Source organism: Odontomachus brunneus, unplaced genomic scaffold, assembly GCF_010583005.1.
Source record: "Odontomachus brunneus isolate Ranch 3 - 2012 unplaced genomic scaffold, Obru_v1 Obru_scaffold_147, whole genome shotgun sequence".
Classification (NCBI taxonomy): Eukaryota; Metazoa; Arthropoda; class Insecta; order Hymenoptera; family Formicidae; genus Odontomachus; species Odontomachus brunneus.
In genome coordinates this window covers 783137-790911 of record NW_022639597.1, presented here as the reverse complement: position 1 = coordinate 790911, position 7775 = coordinate 783137, and positions in this window count along the sequence as shown.

The following is a 7775-nucleotide window of genomic DNA, read 5'->3' as shown; positions in this document are numbered from 1 at the left end:
AAAAAAAAATAAATGAAAAATCTCTATTATCGAATTTGAAATCCGTTTTAGCAGTTTGAATTATTAAAATAGTTTCATAAAGCGATATTTAAATTATTATTTATATCAATTTCAGACAGCTTTCAATTATTTAAGCAAGACAGTATGTACTTACAACTACTTGAAAGATAAAACTAATTAAAACTAATCAATAACGTATATAAATCATAACAACAGCAATATACATACATTACTTGAAATGTTATTTTATTACAATATTTTGTAAACCACACGATAAATAAGATATTGCATGAAGCTCTATCTTAACATTAAAGGACGCAGAGTCACGTATTGACGATAACCTTATCGAATGTTCCGATAATGCGAACGTATTTTATTCCTGATCATTAGTACATATTGGTAAGATAAGCGTCATCGAGCAGATGTCGGCTTAATTTTTTAATTGATAATTGCGTCTTTTGATTGATATAAATATGCTCGAGGAAGTAGCTTATTCCCAGTGTCATTTACGACTGCAAGCAATCACCATTCTATTGAAAAAAGTTAGTGATCATTGCTTGATACACTTCTCTTTAAAATGACGTTGATTAATGTTGCAAACGTAATAAACATGTTAGCGACTACGTTTCAAATTGCGAGTATAGCACAGACACCTGTAACGCCATCTGAAATTGAAGTGCTTAATGAAATTCATGACATTATACAAAATTTTCTAAACGTACATTCCGTATCATTAATTGAACATGATTACGTGCTTGATTTTGCCGATCCATCAGAACCACATGGAGCACAAGTTGTAGAGTACATTACAGCTGCAGAAGAAGAAGAAGACAATTTTGAACCTGAAGAATGCATTGTTGACAATGAAGGTGGAAAAGTCGACTTCAGTTATAAGAGAAAAGCTGTGGAGTTTTGGAAAAGCGGAAAAAAGGCACGTCGATCTTTTACTACTGTACAGAGAAATTTTCGCAAGGTTAAATCCTTGAGCCAGCTTTACAGATGGGAAGCGAGTGTAGAGAAAGGTGGAACAAATGCAGATAAATTTCAATTTATTGCGGAATATGTACTGCAAAAGTTTGAAGAAGCTTCTGACAGAAGATCTATTGTTCACGATATGAATTTAAGATTCTGGGCCTTGGAGGCAAAGGACCAAATGGACTTACCCGAATTCAAGGCAAGTAAATGGTGGATTTGGAAATTCAAGAATGTGCATAGAATTGTTTCTCGCAAGATAACAACATTCAGGACGCGATCTACGCTTCAAGATATTGGTAACCTACAAAATATCGCAGAATCGTTTGTTTTAAACGTAAGATCTGACATCCCAGCTATCGGAGTTGAAGAAATTTATAATGCAGACGAGAGCGGCTTCAACCTTGAAATACATTCTGGGCGAACATTGGCGAAATCAGGAGTAAAACAGTTGAAGCGATGGTTCAATCGGTATCTTCTACAACACATAGATACACCATAATGCCTATTATTTCGGCAAGCGGACGTCTTCTTTCACCACTATATATAGTTTTAAAGGAGTCTACAGGAACATTTGGTCCGAGGGTGCAAGAAACTCTATTCCGTCCAGTTAACATTTACATCCAAGCTTCAAAATCAGGAAAACTCACGTCTGAACATTTCAAAACTTGGTTCAGCGAAGTGTATGTACCAAATACTGGCCGTAAAAGCATGCTACTACTCGACTCGTGGACGGGACACTGCCCGAGCCAGCTAGAGCAGTTGATTCCACAAGACAAAGAAGTAAAATTTTCAACCATTCCAAAAAAGACAACGGCCTTCATTCAGCCTTTAGATGTGTTTGGATTCCGGATTTGGAAAAATTTCGTGCGAACATTTTCGGATAATGTAATTCTCCAAGAGAAACATGTCAATTTGCACTCACGTAATGAAATAATTAAATTGCAATCACTAACTCATAATCAGCTTTCTTCGCCCAGATTCAAAAATCTTTTCCAATATGCTTGGTTTAAAAGCGGATATCTAGAAACGCATCCCGGTGAATTTCAAAATCCTGTAGATTTCTGTTACTTCAGGAAAGAAAAGCATATACCTAAATGTAGTATTTGTGGGCTGGCCGCTTTTATGCGCTGTGCATGGTGTGGCGAGTATTTCTGTTTTAAACATTTCTATGAAGAATATCATTACTGTACCAATTATATTGCGTAATGTTTAGTGTATCTGCCGTTTTGTACTAGTACAACTCTTCCAATATATAATTAAACAACAAAGCATGTACAAAAAGCGAATGCAAATGTTTTATGTATCAGGATTAATCAGAATTAATTAAATTAATTCATTTATTCATTCAAAATAGATACGAACCGTCTTGCTTTAATAAATGAAAGATGCTTGAAATTCATATAAATTATGATTTAAATATTGTAACATTATTATATCGTTACAGATTATCTTACCAATATGTACTAATGATCAGGAATAAAATACGTTCGCATTATCGGAACATTCGATAAGGTTATCGTCAATACGTGACTCTGCGTCCTTTAATGTTAAGATAGAGCTTCATGCAATATCTTATTTATCGTGTGGTTTACAAAATATTGTAATAAAATAACACTTCAAGTAATGTATGTATGTTGCTGTTGTTATGATTCATATACGTCATTGATTAGTTTTAATTAGTTTTATCTTTCAAGTAGTTGTAAGTACATACTGTCTTGCTTAAATAATTGAAAGCTGTCTGAAATTGATATAACTAATAATTTAAATATCGCTTTATGAAACTATTTTAATAATTCAAACTGCTAAAACGGATTTCAAATTCGATAATAGAGATTTTTCATTTATTTTTTTTTTATTAAAAAAAATAGAACACATATATATTGATTATGATGTATGAAAAGAGGTTGTGGAGAAGTATTTTTGCATAAAATTACACAGTACAAAAACTTAATTTTAAGGGTTGGTGGTAGGGGTAACTCGAAAAAAATGGATTTTTCGATAATTGTCTGTATGTAGTTTTGTAGACATAAAAATGAGATGCAACTTTTGTTTAAATTTTTTTTTTATATCTCTCACCGTTCTGGACTTATTACGCGAAAAAAACAAATCTGCATTTTTTTCAAGGGGTGATATCACCCTTTCAAACTAAAATATGGCACGAAAAAAAAATAGTTTTGTGTTATGGATGAACTACTCTACTTGCACAAATTTTTTCAGAATTTTCTGAATTTTCGGGTTGCCTAACCTCCCTTGTTAGTATGATATTTCTATAAGGGTATTGTATACATATAGTATATCAATATACGAAAACAAGTGATTTATTTAAAAAAAGAGAATAAATCTTTTTATATGTAACAAGTATATTTAAAAAGTATGTAAAAAGTATATTTATATACTTTTACATTTTATAAATATATAAAAATATCTACTTATTTTAAAAGTAACTAAAATACAAATTAATCATTTTGTAAATTTAAATATAAATTGTTTTCTAATAATAAAATAACTTTAATTTAAAATAGAAAAAAGTTACTTTTAATATTAGAAAATAATTTATTTAGACTTATAAAATAATTTATTTCATTTACTTCTAAAACAAGTAAATATTTATTTAAATACAATTTTTACATTAAAAAATTAATTTTCTTCTTGTAAGGAAAACATTTACTTATTTTTATATATAGATGTTTTAAATCAAAGAAATCATTTTTTTATCTAGAAATTCCTAATTTTATAGCTCATTTTACAAATAAAAAAAATATTACCTTATATTTATTACATGTTTTCTAAACTCTAACAAATATTTCTTTAAATTAAAAAATTATATTTAACAAAATAAAATTTCTTTAATTTAAAGAATTTTTTCAGTGTACCTTTCCAATTTAAATTTCGATTTTCTTATTTTTTCATTCAATAATTATAAATAATTACATTTATTTTTTAATGTATGATATTTATAGAAATATTTATAAAATATTACTACAAATATTTATTTTTTGTTTATTATAAATATTGTATAAAATATATTTAATCTATATTTTAATAATATTTTGAATAAAGATTTTGATACTATTTCTTTTATGTATATAAAAAATATTTATATAATAATTTTAAAAAATAATTTGAAATAAATATTTATAAATATTTATCATAAATATTGTGTGCTGTCCGGGAAGACGCTTCTAATATTGATAATTAAATGAGGTCCTTTAAATGAGGTTGAAGATTTCCAAGTGGGTTGCTTACAAATTCATAAAAATTTATATATGAAAATCGATATAGGAATTCACATAGGAAATAAAAATCCTTATAGGAATCCATATGGTTATCTATATGGATATTTAAATACCACATACATTCCCATATGGATTTTTATTTTCCATATGGATTACTGCATGGATTTTGATTTTCCATGTAGATTTCTATATGGATTTTGATTTCCTACATGAATTCTTATATAGATCCTTATGGATTTTAAATTTCCTGTATAGATTCCCCTGGATTGCTGTGGGAATCCATCTGGAAATTTTCAACAGGGATAAATGTTCCATAACTTGATTAACATTGAGCATAGCATAATCTAAAATAAATTTGAATTGTTAACATCTATTATTGCTTTACAAAAACAAATAATAAACAAAAAAAATTGTACGTTATCAATCATAAAATTAAAAAAGTTAACGGATCTTTTCTACTTTGCAAACAAAACGAGCAAAAAAATTGTAAAACGAAAATATTTGGCTCATCCAATTTTGTCAAGCAAAAATCGAAAACAATATGAAGCAAGTGAAATTTTTGCAAAAAAAATGTAGTTTTTATAATAATGAGAAATTCATAAATTATTTCCGCACGTCTGTGGACATATATAAAAAATTGCTAAATATATCGTCGGGCCATATATATATTATACACACATATATATACCAGGTCTGTAAATATGAAACCGGAATTTGCCCATAGATGACCCTAGCTGCCAATGTAGTTACCGTCAAACCGCGTCATTGGCGCCATTTCCTTGTTGACATCTCTGACAAAGATTTTTAACTCACAACAATATAAGTTTCATACAACAGCATAGTTTGTAATAGCGTTGAACATGTCGAATTTTGTGCCTGGAAACTACGATTTGCGGACAGCATTGATTTTCTGTTACCATTTGAAGAAAACTGCTGCAGAATCGCATTGAATGCTTGTCGAAGCTTACGGTGAGCATGCTCTTGGTAAATCACAGTGCTTTGAGTGGTTTAAAAAATTTAAAAGTGGCGATTTTGACGTGAGAAACGAAGAACGTGGAAGACTACCGAAAAAGTTTGAAGACAGCGAATTGCAAGCATTGTTGGATGAGGATGACACTCAAATGCAACAACAACTCGCGGATTAATTAAATGTGACACGAGAAGCCATCTCCATACGTTTGAAAGCCATGGGAAAGATCCAGAAGATGGGAAAATGAGTTCCACATGAACTGAATGAAAGACAGCAGGAAAACCGAAAAACCACTTGCGAAATGCTGCTCGCCAGGTACAAAAGAAAGTCATTTCTCCATCGAATTGTGACTGGCGATGAAAAGTGGATATATTTTGAGAATCCTAAACGTAAAAGATCATAAGTAACTCCAGGTGAACCATCGACATCGACTGCAAGGACAAATCGCTGTGGACGGAAGACAATGCTCTGTGTTTGGTGGGATCAGAAGGGTGTGATCTATTATGAGCTGCTAAAACCTGGCCAAACCGTTAATACTGAACGCTACCGACAACAAATGATCGATTTGAATCAAGCTTTGCGTGAAAAACGACCAGAATATAAAAAAAGGCAACACAAAGTGATTTTGCTTCATGATAATGCACCATCACACACAGCAAAACTGGTCAAGGAAACGATTGAGGCGTTTAGTTGGGAAATACTTTCGCATGCGGCTTACTCACCAGACTTGGCTCCGTCCGATTACTATTTATTTGCATCGATGGGACACGCACTTGCTAAGCAGCGCTTCACTTCTTACGAAAATGTACGAAAACGGCTCGATGACTGGTTTGCCTCAAAAGAGCAACAGTTTTTTAGGCGTGGCATCCACAAATTGTCAGACAGGTGGGAAAAATGTATAGCTAGCGATGGGCAATACTTCGAATAAAATATTTTTTATCATTTTCATACAATAAACGTGTATTTTCTATACAAAAATTCCGGTTACATACCTGGTATATATATTTTTTCTACTTTGAAAATATCAGTAAGATAATACTCGGAAAATATAAGTTTTATAGAAAAATATTTCAGACAAGAATTATAAGGTTTAAAAAGATACACTGAATGATAATATTTATTTGACCTTGGATGACGCCGCAAAAGTCGAGAGCAACTTTCCTTTTTCGAATAGAAACATATATTTTTTATTACGAATTGAATTTTATGCTATGTAAAGAAACAAACAACTTTTGTTTGAAAAACTTTTTTGTACGATTTCTATTTCCTAAAATATTTACGGAAATATCTACAAAATTATTGGTTTCAATAATTTTTTACTCACATTCTATCAACTTTATAAAAAAATAGCAAGAGATAAAAATTGTTTATTTTCTTCTTATAATGCTCTGAGAATTTTTTCAAGATTTTTTATAAACTTTTTTGTGCTTCAAGAAAATGCTGTACTAAAAAGTTAATTGAGTTAACCAAATAAATTTTACCATTGAATGCATCTTTTTAAACCTTACAACTTTTGTCTGAAATATTTTTCTATAGAACTTATATTTCCCGAGTTATCCAGGGATACCGACCTTTTTTCTCCACCCTGTATATATATATATATATATATATATATATATATATATATATATATATATATATATATATACAGGGTCATTGAAAAATATCGGACTCCCCTAATATCTTCAGTTAGAATGCATTTTGGAGAAAATGTCCAATAGCAAAGTTGTATGGTTTCAAGCGGGGAGTAAGATGATGACCTTGACTTTGACCTTGACCATGTTCTTCAAGGTCATTTCAAGGTCAACCTTATTTTTTTAAGTGGAACTCCCTACATTTTATTGCATATTCTTAAAGCTTATCTCGAGAGCTTTCCAAAACGCTAGAATAAAACATTTTTTCATTAAGTACTTTTTGAATTATAAAGGTTTGAAGTTAACAATTTTTTGACACAAAATATAAAATATATTGTAAAATATTATTTAGTTTTCAGTAATCATAACATTAATACTTTTGTGCGCGGAATAATGAGACCAATTAATTGGTTTAAAGAAAATACATTAATCGAAAAGTGTTGGATCCCCCTAATATTTTCAGTAAGAATGCATTTTGGAAAAATGTCCAATAGCAAAGTTATATGGCCATGAGATGACTGCTGCTCGCTAAGAAGAAGACAGCACTGCATCAAAGATTAAAATCAGTGATCCGTATTGTTTGCTCAAGAGCTCGTACATTGGTGCCTGCGAGAGTGAGAGAATAAAGATCGGCCCCGCCAACGTTTTCGGGCAGATTCCCGCTAACGCCTTCGGACATCACGCATTCAAGCAGCTTCTCGCGGTCACTTTCGGGCAGTATTCCGCCGTAGCCTACTAGCATCACCGCTTGAAGCTGTACAACTTTGCTATTGGACATTTTTTCAAAATGCATTCTTACTGAAAATATTAGGGGGATCCAACACTTTTCGATTGATGTATTTTCTTTAAACCAAATAATTGGTCTCATTATTCCGCGCACAAAAGTATTAAGGTTATGATTACTGAAAACTAAATAATATTTTACAAGATATTTTACATTTTGTGTCAAAAAATTGTTAA